Consider the following 18,295-nt stretch of genomic DNA (forward strand, 5'->3'; position numbering starts at 1 on the left):
GTGAATATTGTCAAGAGGGAGTGGGGGTGAACATTGTCAAGAGGGAGGGGGTGAATATTGTCAAGAGGGAGTGAGTGGGGGTGAACATTTTCAAGAGGGAGGGGCTGAATATTGTCCAGAGGGAATGGGGGTGAATATTGTCAAGAGGGAGTGAGTGGGGGTGAACATTGTCAAGAGGGAGGGGGGCGAACATTGTCAAGAGAGAGTGAGTGGGGGTGAACATTGTCAAGGGGGGGGTGAATATTGTCAAGAGGGAGGGGGGTGAACATTGTCAAGAGAGAGGGGAGTGAGTATTGTCAAGAGGGAGGGGGGGGTGAACATTGTCAAGAGAGAGTGGGGGTGAACATTGTCAAGAGAGAGGGAGGGGGGTGAACATTGTCAAGAGGGAGTGGGGGTGAACATTGTCAAGAGAGAGTGAGTGGGGGTGAACATTGTCAAGAGGGAGGGGGGTGAATATTGTCCAGAGGGAGGGGGGTGAATATTGTCAAGACGGAGTGGGGGTAAACTTTGTCAAGAGGGAGGGGGGTGAATATTGTCAAGAAGAAGTGGGGGTGAACATTGTCAAGAGGGAGGGGGGTGAATATTGTCAAGACGGAGTGGGGATGAACATTGTCAAGAGGGAGGGGGATGAATATTGTCAAGAGGGAGAGGGGTGAATATTGTCAAGACGGAGTGGAGGTGAATATTGTCCAGATAGAGTGGGGGTGAACATTGTCAAGAGGGAGGGGGTGAATATTGTCAAGAGGGAGTGAGTGGGGGTGAACATTGTCAAGAGGGAGGGACTGAATATTGTCCAGAGGGAATGGGGGTGAATATTGTCAAGAGGGAATGGGGGTGAATATTGTCAAGAGGAAGTGGGGGTGAACATTGTCAAGAGGGAGTGGGGGTAAACTTTGTCAAGAGGGAGGGGGGTGAATATTGTCAAGACGGAGTGGGGGTGAACATTGTCAAGAGGGAGGGGGATGAATATTGTCAAGACTGAGTGGGGGTGAACATTGTCAAGAGGGAGGGGGTGAATATTGTCAAGACGGAGTGGGGGTGAACATTGTCAAGAGGGAGGGGGATGAATATTGTCAAGACGGAGTGGGGATGAACATTGTCAAGAGGGAAGGGGTGAATATTGTCCAGAGGGAGCGGGGTGAATATTGTCAAGAGGGAGTGGGGGTGAACATTGTCAAGAGGGAGGGGGTGAATATTGTCAAGAGGGAGTGAGTGGGGGTGAACATTTTCAAGAGGGAGGGGCTGAATATTGTCCAGAGGGAATGGGGGTGAATATTGTCAAGAGGGAGTGAGTGGGGGTGAACATTGTCAAGAGGGAGGGGGGCGAACATTGTCAAGAGAGAGTGAGTGGGGGTGAACATTGTCAAGGGGGGGTGAATATTGTCAAGAGGGAGGGGGGTGAACATTGTCAAGAGAGAGGGGAGTGAGTATTGTCAAGAGGGAGGGGGGGTGAACATTGTCAAGAGAGAGTGGGGGTGAACATTGTCAAGAGAGAGGAAGGGGGGGGTGAACATTGTCAAGAGGGAGTGGGGGTGAACATTGTCAAGAGAGAGTGAGTGGGGGTGAACATTGTCAAGAGGGAGGGGGGTGAATATTGTCCAGAGGGAGGGGGGTGAATATTGTCAAGACGGAGTGGGGGTAAACTTTGTCAAGAGGGAGGGGGGTGAATATTGTCAAGAAGAAGTGGGGGTGAACATTGTCAAGAGGGAGGGGGGGTGAATATTGTCAAGACGGAGTGGGGATGAACATTGTCAAGAGGGAGGGGGATGAATATTGTCAAGAGGGAGAGGGGTGAATATTGTCAAGACGGAGTGGAGGTGAATATTGTCCAGATAGAGTGGGGGTGAACATTGTCAAGAGGGAGGGGGTGAATATTGTCAAGAGGGAGTGAGTGGGGGTGAACATTGTCAAGAGGGAGGGACTGAATATTGTCCAGAGGGAATGGGGGTGAATATTGTCAAGAGGGAATGGGGGTGAATATTGTCAAGAGGAAGTGGGGGTGAACATTGTCAAGAGGGAGGAGGGTGAATATTGTCAAGACGGAGTGGGGGTGAACATTGTCAAGAGGGAGGGGGTGAATATTGTCAAGAGGGAGGGGGGTGAATATTGTCAAGAGGGAGTGGGGGTGAACATTGTCAAGAGGGAGGGGGTGAATATTGTCAAGAGGGAGGGGGTGAATATTGTCAAGAGGGAGTGGGGGTGAACTTTGTCAAGAGGGAGTGGGGGTGAACTTTGTCAAGAGGGAGTGGGGGTGAACTTTGTCAAGAGGGAGGGGGGGTGAACATTGTCAAGAGAGAGTGAGTGGGGGTGAACATTGTCAAGAGGGAGGGGGGGTGAATATTGTCAAGAGGGAGGGGGGATGAATATTGTCAAGAGGGAGGGGGGGTGAATATTGTCAAGAAGGAGGGGGGTGAATATTGTCCAGAGAGAGTGGGGGTGAACATTGTCAAGTGGGAGGGGGGTGAATATTGTCCAGAGGGAGGGGGGTGAATATTGTCCCGAGGGAGGGGGGTGAATATTGTCCCGAGGGAGGGGGGTGAATATTGTCCAGAGAGAGTGGGGGTGAACATTGTCAAGCGGGAGGGGGGTGAATATTGTCCCGAGGGAGGGGGGTGAATATTGTCCCGAGGGAGGGGGGTGAATATTGTCCCGAGGGAGGGGGGTGAATATTGTCCAGAGAGAGTGGGGGTGAACATTGTCCAGAGAGAGTGGGGGTGAACATTGTCAAGAGGGAGGGGGGTGAATATTGTCAAGAGGGAACTGGGGTGAATATTGTCAAGAGGGAATGGGGGTGAATATTGTCAAGAGGGAACTGGGGTGAATATTGTCAAGAGGGAACAGGGGTGGGAGGTGAATATTGCTGTGGCTGGGGGATGAATATTTCTGGGGGTGGGGGGGTGAATATTGCTGGGGCGGGGGGGGTGAATATTGCCAGGGGTGGGGGGATGAATATTGTCAGGGGTGGGTGGTGAATATTGCTGGGGGTGGGGGGTGAATATTGCTGGGGGTGAATATTGTCTGGGGTGGGTGGTGAATATGGCTGGGATTGGGGGGTGAATATTGCCTGGGGTGGGTGGTGAATATAGCTGGGGGTGGGGGTGAATATTGCTGGGGGTGGGGGTGAATATTGCTGGGGGTGAATATTGCCTGGGGTGGTGGTGAATATTGCTGGGGGTGGGGGGTGAATATTGCTGGGGATGGGGGTGTGAATATTGCTGGGGATGGGGGGGTGAATATTGCTGGGGGTGGGTGGTGAATATTGCCTGGGGTGGTGGTGAATATTGCTGGGGGTGGGGGGTGAATATTGCTGGGGATGGGGGTGTGAATATTGCTGGGGATGGGGGGGGGGTGAATATTGCTGGGGGTGGGTGGTGAATATTGCTGGGGGTGGGGGTGAATATTGCTGGGGGTGGGGGGTGAATATTGCTGGGGGTGTGGGGGGTGAAAATTTCTCAGGGTGGGGGGGGGGGAATGAACATTGCTGGAGATGGGGGGGTTGCTGTGAACATTGCTTGGGGTGGGAGTAGCCTACCTAGATCCTTTCCCTCACCCTATTCTAGTAACCCCACCTCACCTGGACACTGAGGGGCAATTTTATCATGACCATTCCACATCTTGGCACCTCTTTGGAATGAAACCGGAGCACCCGAAGGAAACCCATGCAGACACGTGCAAACTCCCCAGTCACCCAAGGCCGGGATTGAACCCGGGTCCCTGGTGTGCGAAGCAGCAGTGCTAACCACTGTGCCACTTTGCACTTGAGAGTTTCGCTGGTCAATAGCTGCTATGAAAAGCTCTAAGTTAATCCATGTGAAAACCTGGGTGAATATGGAAAAATCATGCCAGTTCTCTCTGCTTCTGGTCATTTAACCTCACTGCCATTGGAATCGGAGAGCAAGTCGAGCAGTATAAATCCAGCAATCGGGAGTTTAAACTTCCCAGGTAAGAACCACAGACATTCTCAGGTTGGGTCATCCTCTGGGTCCCGGCCTACATCAGCAGTGTAAGGTGAAGCAGAGGCCTCTCTCCATCTGGGAACAATCTCAAATACAAAACAGATCATTGAATCATAGAAAATGAAATGAAATGAAAATCGCTTATTGTCACGAGTATGCTTCAATGAAGTTACTGTGAAAAGCCCCTAGTCGCCACATTCCGGCGCCTGTCCGGGGAGGCTGGTACGGGAATCGAACCGTGCTGCTGGCCTGCTTGGTCTGCTTTAAAGGCCAGCGATTTAGCTTGGTGAGCTAAACCAGCCCCTAGAATCCCTACAGTGCAGAAGGAGGCCATTCAGCCCATCGAGGCTAACTGACCCTCCGAAAGAGCACCCTACCTAGGCCCAATCCCCCGTCCTATCCCCGTAACCCCATAATACCGCCTTACCTTTGGGCACTAAAGGACAATTAACCGGCACGTCTTTGATTTGTGGAGGGAAACTGGAGCACCTGGAAGAAACCCACGCAAACACAGGGAGAAAGTCAAACTCCACACAGACAGTCACTGGAGGTCAGAATTGAGCCGAGGTTTTAGGATTAATGCAGATTACAAAATACATCTTAATCTACGTGGCCTCCGTAGAATCCTTATAATGCAGAAGGAGACCATTCGGCCCATCAAATCTGCATCAACCCTCTGAAAGAGCACCCTATCCAGGTCTACTCCCCCACCGTGGCCCCATAACCCCACCTAACCTGCACATCTTTGGACTATGGGAGGAAACCAGAGCACCTGGAGGAAACCCACGCAGACAGGGAGAACGTGCAAACTCTACACAAGGCTGGAATCGAATCCGGGACCCTGGTGCTGTGAAGCAGCAGTGCTAACCACTGTGCCACCAGGCCACCCAGATCCCAGAGCACGATTTTAAAGAGGAGTAATGGAGGTATCCCAGTGTGCAGGCCAATGTTTGTCCTTAATTAACACCACTATCTAATCATGATCACATTGCTGTTTATGGGAATTTGTAGTGTCGGAGCCGTGGAAGATAATCGAAGCGTTCAGGGAATATTATGAGGAATTTTATAGGGCGGACCCAGGGGGGGTGCAGATGGGCAGATTATGGTTTTTAGACGAGCTGGAAGTTCTGCGGCTGGATGAGGAGAGGAGGCAGGAATTTCTGCGGCTGGTTGAGGAGAGGAGGCAGGAATTTCTGCGGCTGGATGAGGAGAGGAGGCAGGAATTTCTGCGGCTGGATGAGGAGAGGAGGCAGGAATTTCTGCGGCTGGATGAGGAGAGGAGGCAGGAATTTCTGCGGCTGGATGAGGAGAGGAGGCAGGAATTTCTGCGGCTGGATGAGGAGAGGAGGCAGGAATTTCTGCGGCTGGATGAGGAGAGGAGGCAGGAATTTCTGCGGCTGGATGAGGAGAGGAGGCAGGCACTAGAGATGCCTTTAGGGCTGAGGGAGAGCATAAGGGAAATGAAGATTCCGGGACCGGACAGGTATCTGGAGGAATTTTATAAGGAGTTTACGGCGGAATTGGCACCAAACGTACTGGGGGCATTTAGCGAGGCGCTGGAGAAGGGGGAGCTGCCGGAGACAATGACACAGGCGACAATTACGCTGATACGAAATAAAGGAAGGACCCGTTAGAATGTGGGTCATACAGGCCCATATCGCTGTTAAATACGGATGTGAAAGTGGGTTAGTGGTGGGGAGGATGGAAGGACGCGTTCTGGGGGTGGTTGCAGAAGACCAAATGGGCTTTGTAAAGGGCAGACAACTCTCGAGCAATATAAGGTGATTACTAAATGTGATCATGATCACGTTGAGAGGACGGGTACCGGAGGTGGTCGTGTCTATGAACACAGAGAAGGCATTTGATCGGGTAAAGTGGTGGCACGCGTTCAAGGTCCTGGGCAGGTTTGGGTTCTAGCCAAAGTTTGTGGCACGGATGTATCTGTTGTACATGGTGGCGAGCATACGGACCAATGAGAAGAGCTCATGGAGTTTTGGGTTGGATAGGGAAATGAGGCAGGGGTGTCCTCTATCGGCGCTACTGTTTGCATTGGCGCTAGAGCCTGAGGCGATGGCACTTATGGGTCCAGCAGGCAGGCTTCACCAATAATCTTACAGTATCAGGTACCTCCAACACCAATGATCTTACAGCAAGAGGTACCTCCAACCTAGGTACCGTAATACCCCTAATACCGACTACCACATTCACCCCCTGTTACAAAGAAGAGTCCGGCGGGGGTGGTGGTCTCGCGTTATACAGTGGTGGAGGTTATGGTGGTACCCGTCGGTGGTACAGTGTTTTACCTTTTACATGTCACACAAATTATTTACAGGTATTTATTTACAGGTACATTTCATAATGAAGCTATTAGTCGATCGGGGGCCCTGGTCGTCCTCTGTGAACGTCGCAGTTTCGGCGGTGATTCAGGCGCCGGCTCGGGCTTCCGTGACTCCGGGAGCATGGCGTCTTCAGCTTCATCACCCCTGGGTGGGACCAGTGGAAGGACCGATCCTCCTGGCAAGGGGGCAGCCATGGGGTACGCCGGTGGGAGGGAGGGTGGGGTTGGTGGGGGGGGGGGGGGGGGGGGGGTGGGGATCCTGCGGGCACCAGGTCCCGGAGGGAGATCGTATCCTGCCAGCCGTCGGGGTACGCCACATAGGCATACTGAGGGTTAGCATGAAGGAGGTGTACCCTCTCGACCAGCGGGTCCGACTTGTGCACCCGCACGTGTTTGTGGAGCAGAATGGGTCCAGGAGCTGCCAGCCAGGTTGGGAGCAAGGTCCCGGAGGAAGACTTCCTAGGGAAGACAAGGAGACATTCATGAGGTGTTTCATTGGTTGTGGGACACAGTAATGATCGAATGGAGTGGAGTGCATCGGGGAGGACCTCCTACCAGTGGAAGACTGGGAGATTCCTGGACCGTAGGACCAGTAGGACGGTCTTCCAGACCGTTCCGTTCTCCCTCTCCACCTGTCTGTCACCCCGGGGGTTATAACTGGTCGTCCTGCTCGAGGCAATGCCCTTGCTTAGCAAGAATTGACGCAGTTCCTCGCTCATGAAGGAGGAGTCCCTATCGCTGTGAACGTAGGCAGGGAAACCAAACAGGGTAAAGATACTGTGGAGGGCTTTAATGACAGTGGCAGCGGTCATGTCGGGACAGGGGATAGCGAAAGGGAACCTGGAGTACTTGTCAATCACGTTCAGGAAGTACGTCTTGCGGTCGGTGGAGGGGAGAGGCCCTTTGAAGTCCATGCTGAGGCGTTCAAAGGGGCGGTAAGCCTTCACCAGGTGCGCTTTCTCTGGCCGGTAGAAGTGCGGCTTGCACTCCGCGCAGATTTGGCAGTTCCTTGTGATGGTCCTGACCTCCTCGATGGAGTAGGGCACGTTGCTGGTTTTGATAAAATGGAAGAAACGAGTGACCCCCAGGTGGCAGAGGTCATCGTGGAGGGTCTGGAGTCGGTCCACTTGTGCGTTGGCACATGTGCCGCGGGATAGGGCATCAGGAGGCTCGTTTATCTTCCCGGGACGATACAAGATCTCATAGTTGTAGGTGGAGAACTCAATCCTCCACCGTAAGATCTTATCGTTCTTTATCTTGCCCCGCTGTGCATTATCGAACATAAAGGCGACCAACCGTTGGTCAGTGAGGATCGTGAATCTCCTGACGGCCAGGTAATGCCTCCAATGCCGCACAGCTTCTACTATGGCCTGGGTCTCCTTTTCAACAGAGGAATGGCGGATTCCGGAGGCGTGGAGGGTGCGCGAGAAGAAGGCCACAGGCCTGCCCGCTTGGTTGAGGGTGGCCGCCAGAGCTACGTCGGACGCGTCACTCTCGACTTGGAAGGAAAATGATTCATCGATTGCGTGCATCGTGGCCTTCACGATGTCTGCCTTTATGCGGCTGAAGGCCTGGCGGGCCCCTGCTGACAGGGGGAAGACCATGGATTGGATTAGTGGGCGGGCCTTGTCTGCATAATTGGGGACCCACTGGGTGTAATATGAAAAAAAACCCAGGCAACGTTTCAGGGCCTTGGAGTGTGGGAGGGGGAACTCCATGAGGGGGTGCATGCATTCAGGGCCGGGGCCAATGACTCCATCGTGCACTACGTAGCCGAAGATGGCGAGACGATCGATGCTGAATACGCATTTGTCGTTATTGTAGGTTAAGTTAAGGAGTTTTGCGGTATGGAGGAATTTTCGGAGGTTGTTGTCGTGGTCCTGCTGGTCGTGGCCGCAGATGGTGACATTGTCGAGGTATGGAAGTGTGGCCTGCAAACCGTACCGGTCAACCATTCCATCCATCTCCCGTTGGAAGACCGAGACTCCATTTGTGACACTGAAGGGAACCCTCAGGAAGTGGTAGAGCCGCCCATCTGCTTCGAATGCAGTGTATTTGCAGTCGTCCGGGCGGATGGGGAGCTGGTGGTAGGTGGATTTGAGGTCCACCGTGGAAAAAACCTTGTATTGTGCAATCTGATTGATCAAATCAGATATGCGGGGGAGAGGGTACGTGTCAAGCTGCGTATACCTGTTGATGGTCTGAATATAATCGATGACCATCCTGTGCTTCTCCCCGGTCTCTACAACCACTACTTGAGCTCTCCAGGGGCTGTTGCTAGCCTAGATAATACCTTCTTTCAGTAACCGCTGGACTTCCGACCTAATGAAGGTCCGGTCCTGGGCACTGTACCGTCTACTCCTGGTGGCGACGGGTTTGCAATCCGGGGTGAGGTTCGCAAAAGGGAAGGTGGGTCGACCTTGAGGGTCAGGAGACTGCAGACAGTGAAGGGGGGGGGGGGGGGGGGGGGGGGGGGGGTGTATAGGGCCACCGAATTTAAAACATAAGCTCTGGAGGTTACATTGGAAGTCCAATGCCAGGAGTGTGGCAGCGCAGAGGTGAGGGAGGACGTAGGAAATTCTTAAACTCTCTTCCCTGGACCGTGAGGTTAGCTATGCAGTACCCCTTGATCTCTACAGAGTGAGACCCGGAGGCCAGGGAGATTCTCTGGTTAACAGGGTGTATAGGGAGGGAGCAGCGCCTTACCGTGTTGGGGTGTATATAGGTCTCTGTGCTGCCGGAGTCGATCAGGCAGGATGTCTTGTGTCCGTTGATGAGTACAGTCGTTGTAGTTCGGGGCCGATACTGGTCCAGAGTCATCGAGGCGAGTCGTGGCAGAAGCTAATTGGATTCCTCGGGCGGTGTGCAGTCATCCGAATCGGGGTCTTGATGGCGAGATGGCGGCACCCACGGGTCGCACATAGCCGGGGGTGGGCAAGATGGCGGCACCCTTGAATTGCACGTGGTCTCTGGGGAACAAGATGGCGGCGCCCGGGTTCAACACGTGGCTCGCGGGATTGAAGATGGCGGTGCCCACGAGCTGCATGTGGCCTGCAATGAGAGGAATGGCGACCGCCCGGGCCTGGCATACCGCCCCAAAATGCCCCTTTTTTCCACAGCCCTTGCAAGTTGCGGAGCGGGCCAGGCAGCGTCGCCGGGGGTGCTTGGCTTGCCCGCAAAAATAACATCGGGGCCCTCCGGGGTTGCCTGGCAGCCGCACGGCACATGCTTGTGGGTGATGCATCGGAATCGGCTGCGGGTGGGGTCCACGCTGCCCATGGGGGTGCCACGCAGTCGGGGACGTACGTGCGGGCATTGCAGGAGGCTACGTCTCAGGAGCTTGCGAGGGCCCGTGCCTCCTTGAGACTTAGCGTCTCTTTTTCCAGCAGCCGCTGATGGATCTGAGAGGACAGCATACCTGCAACGAAGGTGCCCCGGATTAAACGTTCGGTGTCGTCGTTGGCTGAAACTTGCGGACAGTCACAGTTCCTGCCTAGTACCAGCAGTACGCGATAGAATTCGTCTAGCGATTCCCCCGGAATTTGTCGTCTGGTAGCTGGAAGATGTCGGGCGTAAACCTGATTTACTGGGCGGATGTATTGTCCTTTCAACAGGGTCATCACGGCCTCAAAATCGTCCGCATCATCACCCTTGAGTGGAGAACTTGCATTTCTGGTCCTCGTGGGTGTAGTTGTGGCCATCCTGAGGTACCCGTTGAAGCACGCCAGCCATCATTTGAAGTTCGTCGCTGAGTTTGTCGCGTGGGGGCTAAGTTGCAGACATTCCGGCTTGATGCGGAGCCCAATTCTTCAAAATCTAGTTCAATAAATTGATGCACTCTAATACCGACTACCACATAGACTACCCAATTTTTCCAATTAAGGGGCAATTTAGCGTGGCCAATCCACCTACCCTGCACATCTTTGGGTTGTGGGGGTGAAACCCACGTAAACACGGGGAGAATGTGCAAACTCCACATGGAGAGTGACCCAGAGCCGGGATCGGACCTGGGACCTCGGTGCAGTGAGGCTGCTGTGCTAACCACTGCACCATTGTGCTGCCCCAAAATGACTGCACTTTAAAACAACTTCACCGGCTGTAAAACACTGGGCCCTGTGGTCACATACTGTCTGGATGTTCATGGAGCGATAATCTTCCCTATTCATAAAGGTGCCCGGCTGACCCGTGAGCACCTTAATGTCCACATGGGTGCAGTCAATAGCGTCCTGGATATGAGGGAACCCTGTATAAGCTGGGAACTTCTGGCTCTCTTCGCCTGGCTGGTTTGGTTCGGTTGGTAGTGGGTGAATGTGTACGCCCATCTGAACAGAGTATCAGTGACGAGCTTGACCCAACTATGGGCAGCTGATTGGGGCACTCCACTCAGATCCCCACTGACCCCTGGAACGATCCGGATCCAAACAAATTGAGGGTAACTGTGGCCTTCAGAACCCCTGCCATTGGGTCCCCACCCACACAGTTGGAGGCCATCTCCACCATGTGGCTACGTCATTGTTTCCATACAGAGGCGGAGCCTCCTGTGACACTGGACTTCGGACATGTTGAGGTAGCTGGATCACTGCTGGCAACAGGGTAGTGGTGTCCTCTGTGGGTCCGTCCTCCTTGCTCTGCCTACTGCCCCTCACTCCCTGTTCCTGCACCTCTCCTCACAGAGGTCTCTTGCTGCAATACTGCCTACGGACACCTGGCTTTCTCTCCCTTCTGCCGCTCTCTTCCTCCTCACAAGAGGCTCCCCAATGGAGTACACAATCCCCATCTGTAGAAATGCAGATGGCAATGCTCCATGTACTAAAGGTATGAAATCTTAATGGTAATGCTGCAGAAAACTTTCACATGAACTCTCACTTCACAAACACCAGTGCTCCTGCCTACCAACCGAGTGTGCAATTACGTCAGTTCTCGGACAAACGTCTCCTCGCACGGTTTCACGTTCTTCCGCATCGGGACCACGCCCTCCAAGCAAGATAAAATTCTGCCCAAACAGTTGTTGGAATATGGGATTTTTTACTGCCACTACTTCCCAGTTGATTTTACGACCAGACAGGAAAATCCCTGAATGAAACCCTGGCTCAAAAGATTGTGGGCGGAATGCTCCACTCCTGAGACTAAGTGTTGACATCGGGGCAGGATTCGTGAACCTCCATAACGGCAAAGCTGGCGCTGCATCGCGACCGGTTCAGCGACTGTGGAGGGGCTAGCACCGGCGCCAGGTGAAACACAATCGATTCCAATGAGAAACAGTGCGGGATTCACCTGGTCCGTGATTGACACTCGGGAGGCTGACAAGCTGCAGCCATATATCCCCATTACAATCCCCACATACACTCACCCCAGCCAATAAGAAATGAAAATGAAAATCGCTTATTGCCACGAGTAGGCTTCAATGAAGTTACTGTGAAAAGCCCCTAGTCGCCATATTCCGGCGCCTGTTCGGGGAGGCTGTTACAGGTTGCGCTGGGGTTTGTCCATCCCATTGATTGGTCAGCTGGGTCCAGAGTGCACTTCGGGGCGTGGCCTGGGCAGACACCCAAATGACTTGTGGTCCTACATTTGAAGTGGGCAGGCAGCGGCGTTCGCAGCTGATTGGCTGCCTTGCTGGCTGAGGCAACGGTGTTCCGTGCCCGTCCACCCCAATCCCATGCCCCACCTCCTCAAACTGGCACCCGCCATGATTTTGACGTCAAAACCGATTCTCCACGCAATCGCGTTTCCCGATGCTGGCTGCAGCCCAAGGAGAATCCCACACCATAACTTTTACTTTTTTAGAAAACGCGGATGATCAGAGTCGGAGGATTACCAAACAGCATCACATTGTCACAGGTCCCTGTGTCAGAGGATTACCAAACAGCATCACATTGTCACAGGTCCCTGTGTCAGAGGATTACCAAACAGCATCACATTGTCACAGGTCTCCGTGTCAGAGGATTACCAATCAGCATCACATTGTCACAGGTCTCCGTGTCAGAGGATTACCAATCAGCATCACATTGTCACAGGTCTCTGTGACAGGATTACCAATCAGCATCACATTGTCACAGGTCTCTGTGTCAGAGGATTACCAATCAGCATCACATTGTCACAGGTCCCGGTGTCAGAGGATTACCAATCAGCATCACATTGACACAGGTCTCCGTGTCAGAGGATTACCAATCAGCATCACATTGTCACAGGTCCCTGTGTCAGAGGATTACCAATCAGCATCACATTGTCACAGGTCCCTGTGTCAGAGGATTACCAATCAGCATCACATTGTCACAGGTCTCTGTGTCAGAGGATTACCAATCAGCATCACATTGTCACAGGTCCCTGTGTCAGAGGATTACCAATCAGCATCACATTGTCACAGGTCTCTGTGTCAGAGGATTACCAATCAGCATCACATTGTCACAGGTCTCCGTGTCAGAGGATTACCAATCAGCATCACATTGTCACAGGTCTCTGTGTCAGAGGATTACCAATCAGCATCACATTGTCACAGGTCCCTGTGTCAGAGGATTACCAATCAGCATCACATTGTCACAGGTCTCCGTGTCAGAGGATTACCAATCAGCATCACATTGTCACAGGTCTCTGTGACAGAGGATTACCAATCAGCATCACATTGTCACAGGTCCCTGTGTCAGAGGATTACCAATCAGCATCACATTGTCACATGTCCCTGTGTCAGAGGATTACCAATCAGCATCACATTGTCACAGGTCCCGGTGTCAGAGGATTGCCAATCAGCATCACATTGTCACAGGTCTCCGTGTCAGAGGATTACCAATCAGCATCACATTGTCACAGGTCTCTGTGTCAGAGGATTACCAATCAGCATCACATTGTCACAGGTCCCTGTGTCAGAGGATTACCAATCAGCATCACATTGTCACAGGTCTCTGTGTCAGAGGATTACCAAACAGCATCACATTGTCACAGGTCTCCGTGTCAGAGGATTACCAATCAGCATCACATTGTCACAGGTCTCTGTGACAGGATTACCAATCAGCATCACATTGACACAGGTCTCTGTGACAGGATTACCAATCAGCATCACATTGTCACAGGTCTCTGTGTCAGAGGATTACCAATCAGCATCACATTGTCACAGGTCTCTGTGTCAGAGGATTACCAAACAGCATCACATTGTCACAGGTCTCTGTGTCAGAGGATTACCAATCAGCATCACATTGTCACAGGTCTCCGTGTCAGAGGATTACCAAACAGCATCACATTGTCACAGGTCTCCGTGTCAGAGGATTACCAATCAGCATCACATTGTCACATGTCCCTGTGTCAGAGGATTACCAATCAGCATCACATTGTCACAGGTCCCGGTGTCAGAGGATTGCCAATCAGCATCACATTGTCACAGGTCTCCGTGTCAGAGGATTACCAATCAGCATCACATTGTCACAGGTCTCTGTGTCAGAGGATTACCAATCAGCATCACATTGTCACAGGTCTCCGTGTCAGAGGATTACCAATCAGCATCACATTGTCACAGGTCTCTGTGTCAGAGGATTACCAATCAGCATCACATTGTCACAGGTCCCTGTGTCAGAGGATTACCAATCAGCATCACATTGTCACAGGTCTCTGTGTCAGAGGATTACCAATCAGCATCACATTGTCACAGGTCTCTGTGTCAAAGGATTACCAATCAGCATCACATTGTCACAGGTCTCTGTGTCAGAGGATTACCAATCAGCATCACATTGTCACAGGTCTCTGTGTCAAAGGATTACCAATCAGCATCACATTGTCACAGGTCTCCGTGTCAGAGGATTACCAATCAGCATCACATTGTCACAGGTCTCCGTGTCAGAGGATTACCAATCAGCATCACATTGTCACAGGTCTCTGTGACACAGGATTACCAATCAGCATCACATTGACACAGGTCTCTGTGTCAGAGGATTACCAATCAGCATCACATTGTCACAGGTCCCGGTGTCAGAGGATTACCAATCAGCATCACATTGTCACAGGTCCCGGTGTCAGAGGATTACCAATCAGCATCACATTGTCACAGGTCTCCGTGTCAGAGGATTACCAATCAGCATCACATTGTCACAGGTCTCCGTGTCAGAGGATTACCAATCAGCATCACATTGTCACAGGTCCCTGTGTCAGAGGATTACCAATCAGCATCACATTGTCACAGGTCCCGGTGTCAGAGGATTACCAATCAGCATCACATTGTCACAGGTCCCTGTGTCAGAGGATTACCAATCAGCATCACATTGTCACAGGTCTCTGTATCAGAGGATTACCAATCAGCATCACATTGTCACAGGTCTCTGTGACAGGATTACCAATCAGCATCACATTGTCACAGGTCTCTGTGTCAGAGGATTACCAATCAGCATCACATTGTCACAGGTCTCCGTGTCAGAGGATTACCAAACAGCATCACATTGTCACAGGTCTCCGTGTCAGAGGATTACCAATCAGCATCACATTGTCACATGTCCCTGTGTCAGAGGATTACCAATCAGCATCACATTGTCACAGGTCCCGGTGTCAGAGGATTGCCAATCAGCATCACATTGTCACAGGTCTCCGTGTCAGAGGATTACCAATCAGCATCACATTGTCACAGGTCTCTGTGTCAGAGGATTACCAATCAGCATCACATTGTCACAGGTCTCTGTGACAGAGGATTACCAATCAGCATCACATTGTCACAGGTCTCTGTGTCAGAGGATTACCAATCAGCATCACATTGTCACAGGTCTCTGTGTCAGAGGATTACCAATCAGCATCACATTGTCACAGGTCTCCGTGTCAGAGGATTACCAATCAGCATCACATTGTCACAGGTCCGTCAGAGGATTACCAATCAGCATCACATTGTCACAGGTCCCTGTGTCAGAGGATTGCCAATCAGCATCACATTGTCACAGGTCCGTCAGAGGATTACCAATCAGCATCACATTGTCACAGGTCTCCGTGTCAGAGGATTACCAATCAGCATCACATTGTCACAGGTCTCTGTGTCAGAGGATTACCAATCAGCATCACATTGTCACAGGTCCCTGTGTCAGAGGATTACCAATCAGCATCACATTGTCACAGGTCTCTGTGTCAGAGGATTACCAATCAGCATCACATTGTCACAGGTCTCTGTGTCAGAGGATTACCAATCAGCATCACATTGTCACAGGTCTCTGTGACAGAGGATTACCAATCAGCATCACATTGACACAGGTCCCTGTGTCAGAGGATTACCAATCAGCATCACATTGTCACAGGTCTCTGTGTCAGAGGATTACCAATCAGCATCACATTGTCACAGGTCCCTGTGTCAGAGGATTACCAATCAGCATCACATTGTCACAGGTCTCTGTGTCAGAGGATTACCAATCAGCATCACATTGTCACAGGTCCCAGTGTCAGAGGATTACCAATCAGCATCACATTGTCACAGGTCTCTGTGTCAGAGGATTACCAATCAGCATCACATTGTCACAGGTCCCTGTGTCAGAGGATTACCAATCAGCATCACATTGTCACAGGTCTCCGTGTCAGAGGATTACCAATCAGCATCACATTGTCACAGGTCTCTGTGACACAGGATTACCAATCAGCATCACATTGACACAGGTCTCTGTGTCAGAGGATTACCAATCAGCATCACATTGTCACAGGTCCCGGTGTCAGAGGATTACCAATCAGCATCACATTGTCACAGGTCCCGGTGTCAGAGGATTACCAATCAGCATCACATTGTCACAGGTCTCCGTGTCAGAGGATTACCAATCAGCATCACATTGTCACAGGTCTCCGTGTCAGAGGATTACCAATCAGCATCACATTGTCACAGGTCCCTGTGTCAGAGGATTACCAATCAGCATCACATTGTCACAGGTCCCGGTGTCAGAGGATTACCAATCAGCATCACATTGTCACAGGTCCCTGTGTCAGAGGATTACCAATCAGCATCACATTGTCACAGGTCTCTGTATCAGAGGATTACCAATCAGCATCACATTGTCACAGGTCTCTGTGACAGGATTACCAATCAGCATCACATTGTCACAGGTCTCTGTGTCAGAGGATTACCAATCAGCATCACATTGTCACAGGTCTCCGTGTCAGAGGATTACCAAACAGCATCACATTGTCACAGGTCTCCGTGTCAGAGGATTACCAATCAGCATCACATTGTCACATGTCCCTGTGTCAGAGGATTACCAATCAGCATCACATTGTCACAGGTCCCGGTGTCAGAGGATTGCCAATCAGCATCACATTGTCACAGGTCTCCGTGTCAGAGGATTACCAATCAGCATCACATTGTCACAGGTCTCTGTGTCAGAGGATTACCAATCAGCATCACATTGTCACAGGTCTCTGTGACAGAGGATTACCAATCAGCATCACATTGTCACAGGTCTCTGTGTCAGAGGATTACCAATCAGCATCACATTGTCACAGGTCTCTGTGTCAGAGGATTACCAATCAGCATCACATTGTCACAGGTCTCCGTGTCAGAGGATTACCAATCAGCATCACATTGTCACAGGTCCGTCAGAGGATTACCAATCAGCATCACATTGTCACAGGTCCCTGTGTCAGAGGATTGCCAATCAGCATCACATTGTCACAGGTCCGTCAGAGGATTACCAATCAGCATCACATTGTCACAGGTCTCCGTGTCAGAGGATTACCAATCAGCATCACATTGTCACAGGTCTCTGTGTCAGAGGATTACCAATCAGCATCACATTGTCACAGGTCCCTGTGTCAGAGGATTACCAATCAGCATCACATTGTCACAGGTCTCTGTGTCAGAGGATTACCAATCAGCATCACATTGTCACAGGTCTCTGTGTCAGAGGATTACCAATCAGCATCACATTGTCACAGGTCTCTGTGACAGAGGATTACCAATCAGCATCACATTGACACAGGTCCCTGTGTCAGAGGATTACCAATCAGCATCACATTGTCACAGGTCCCTGTGTCAGAGGATTACCAATCAGCATCACATTGTCACAGGTCTCTGTGTCAGAGGATTACCAATCAGCATCACATTGTCACAGGTCCCAGTGTCAGAGGATTACCAATCAGCATCACATTGTCACAGGTCTCTGTGTCAGAGGATTACCAATCAGCATCACATTGTCACAGGTCCCTGTGTCAGAGGATTACCAATCAGCATCACATTGTCACAGGTCTCCGTGTCAGAGGATTACCAATCAGCATCACATTGTCACAGGTCTCTGTGACAGGATTACCAATCAGCATCACATTGTCACAGGTCTCCGTGTCAGAGGATTACCAATCAGCATCACATTGTCACAGGTCTCTGTGTCAAAGGATTACCAATCAGCATCACATTGTCACAGGTCCCTGTGTCAGAAGATTACCAATCAGCATCACATTGTCACAGGTCTCCGTGTCAGAGGATTACCAATCAGCATCACATTGTCACAGGTCTCTGTGTCAGAGGATTACCAATCAGCATCACATTGTCACAGGTCCCCGTGTCAGAGGATTACCAATCAGCATCAAATTGTCACAGGTCTCCGTGTCAGAGGATTACCAATCAGCATCACATTGTCACAGGTCTCTGTGTCAGAGGATTACCAATCAGCATCACATTGTCACAGGTCCCGGTGTCAGAGGATTACCAATCAGCATCACATTGTCACAGGTCTCCGTGTCAGAGGATTACCAATCAGCATCACATTGTCACAGGTCCCCGTGTCAGAGGATTACCAATCAGCATCACATTGTCACAGGTCTCCGTGTCAGAGGATTACCAATCAGCATCACATTGTCACAGGTCTCCGTGTCAGAGGATTACCAAACAGCATCACATTGTCACAGGTCCCTGTGTCAGAGGATTACCAATCAGCATCACATTGTCACAGGTCTCTGTGACAGGATTACCAATCAGCATCACATTGTCACAGGTCTCTGTGTCAGAGGATTACCAATCAGCATCACATTGTCACAGGTCCCGGTGTCAGAGGATTACCAATCAGCA

This window comes from Scyliorhinus canicula, chromosome 10 (genome assembly GCF_902713615.1).
Source record: "Scyliorhinus canicula chromosome 10, sScyCan1.1, whole genome shotgun sequence".
In the NCBI taxonomy this organism is placed as follows: Eukaryota; Metazoa; Chordata; class Chondrichthyes; order Carcharhiniformes; family Scyliorhinidae; genus Scyliorhinus; species Scyliorhinus canicula.